General features: G+C 43.6%; 1 pseudogene; it reads left to right on the top strand.

Moving 5' to 3' along the window:
- Positions 1–293: 293 nt before the first annotated feature.
- Positions 294–1,503, top strand: LOC111640084 (annotated as a pseudogene).
- The last annotated feature ends 1,006 nt before the right edge of the window (positions 1,504–2,509 follow it).

The raw sequence follows: 2,509 nt of genomic DNA, 5'->3' as shown, positions 1-2,509 counted from the left end.
AAGCACATGCCCGAAGGCAGGGAGGTTACGGTCTTCACAGACCATCGCCCACTGACGTACGCTTTTAGTCAGAAGCCTGAGAAGTGCACCCCTAGGCAATTAAGGCACCTAGACCTTATAGGGCAATTAAGCACGGACATCCGCTACATCAAAGGCAGCGACAATACACCGGCGGACGTATTGTCGCGGATCGAAACTATCAAAGTGCCAAACGCACGAGCATCGCGCAAGCCCAGAGCAGCGACCCCGAATTACAACTACTTTCTTCAAATACGGCATTACAGCTGAAGAAAATGCCTTTAACAGATGCAAGCCCCGATTTATTCTGTGATATATCCACAAACAAAATTTGTCTATGCATCCCGATTAAATTCCGCAGGCAAGTCTTCGACGCCATTCACAATCTGGCTCATCCTGGGATAAGAGCTACCACCAAATTAATAACTAGTCGTTTTGTTTGGCCTTCAATCAGAAAGGACTCTTGTATGTGGGCCAAAACCTGCATACCATGCCAACGAGCGAAAGTTCATAGGCACACGTGGAGCCCTGTCCAAAATCTTCAGGTCCCTGACGGCCGTTTCGAACACGTACACATGGATATTGTAGGTCCCCTTCCGTCTTCGCAAGGTAACACATATTGCCTCACGATCATTGACAGGTTCACCCGTTGGGTGAAGGCTTTCCCGATTGCCGACTATACGGCAGAGAAGGTTTTTTACGGTCAATGGGTCGCGCGTTACGGTGTACCGAAGACGGTCACTACTGACAATTCGAATCGCACCTGCTCCGAGCTTTGACCAAATTATTGGGCAGCAACCACATACACATGACAGCCTTTCACCCAGCGGCCAACGGCCTGGTGGAGAACAGCCACCGCAGACTTAAAGGCTCTCAAGGCTTGCTTGACCGACCGCTGGACAGAGGTCTTACTGTCAGTGCTGCTAGGGATGCGAACCGCTTTAAAGAAGACATCAAGGCAACAACCGCCGAACTCGTCTACAGGACAACCTTACGATTACCTACACCGGCAGACTCAAACGCAGCAGTTTTTGTCCAGCAGCTCAAAGAGCAAATGCATCAACTGACACCAATTCCAACGAGATGTTACGGGACAAAGAAAATTTCGTCCCGCAGGACCTACGGAGCTGCACTCACGTTTTCGTGCGGCACGACTCCGTACGGCCACCTCTGCAACCGCCGTACTACGGACCGTTTCCCGTACTGCAGCGTGCAGACAAACTTTTCAAAGTCCGCGTACGGCAAAAAGAGACAGTTATCTCCATAGACAGGCTTAAACCAGCTTACTGTCTGGCGGAACACCTTTCACCAAGCGAGAAACCACCAACAGACGACAAACAAGAGACAGACACGGGACAAGTTCCCCGTTCAACAGAAGTACAAGACCCTAAAACATCGAGCACCACGCACTCGAAGCAAGAAGCCGAAACCGAAACCATGACGCGCTCCGGAAGACGCGTCCGTTTCCCGGCACGTTTTCTCTAGCCTCACGATCGTTTACACTAGGAAAGGGGTACTGCGGCGGTCGACAACACTGCGCCTGACCACCGTCTCCAACCGGCGCGGCGTGATGTCAGAGGTCGAGGTTGACACTTTTTGAGTCGACGTGTTCAGGTTCGGACGTTCATCTCGTGCACTCTGACCTTTGTCTACATGATCGGCGTTGTTATAACCTTCTGTACATAGAGTTGTAATTATCGGTGAATAAACTAGTGATAACGACATTCAGACCCTTCTTTTAATCCTAGAATATATATCTCGACGTCACGACAATCCCGTTTGTGGATGCAATCGGATTGAGCGATCTAACTGACTTCGACTATTTAGAATAACCATTAATGGTCCCCTCATATTTATTATTTATTATATATTATCGATTTATACTTTTACAGACATAAAAAGATGTAAAATGTTACTCACCACATCAAAATACGTCCAACCAGACAAGTTTTCTGAACTGCAATGAAAAATCCGAATTGTAGACGAAAGAACTCGTTCCTATTGTTTACTGCCAAGGGAGAAATTGCCTAATTAAGCGGAAACACATCTGTAAACACTTATAAAATGAAATATTAAAATTGATGTGAGTGGGTATTATACGATTGGGAGAAAATAAAAAAATGAATATGTCCAAAGTGTTTGTAACCTTTAGTTTAAAATATATATATATATTTAAAATTAACAGAAATATTAAAAGTATACCCTTAACTACCGTAAATTATTATGGCTACTAATCTGTTTATGATTTATATATTTAGCATTTTGAATTTCGAAATAGATAAAATTTTAATTTAAAATGAAGTATTTACAATTTTAAATGTTTTCAATTTTACAATTTTTCATTATATTATTCCATATAAGGGAAAGTAGGGGAATGGGGCCCACCGAAGGTATTAGCCATAACAAATAATTAAGGGTAAACATTCAATATCACTATTAATTTTAAATAAATATGTATATAAATTTACATTAAAGATCATACACACTTAAG

This window comes from Centruroides sculpturatus, unplaced genomic scaffold, assembly GCF_000671375.1.
Source record: "Centruroides sculpturatus isolate CEXI.00-Female unplaced genomic scaffold, Cexi_2.0 scaffold147, whole genome shotgun sequence".
NCBI lineage: Eukaryota > Metazoa > Arthropoda > Arachnida > Scorpiones > Buthidae > Centruroides > Centruroides sculpturatus.
The sequence above is the reverse complement of the archived record's forward strand: the minus strand, read 5'-3'. Positions and strand labels throughout refer to the sequence as shown.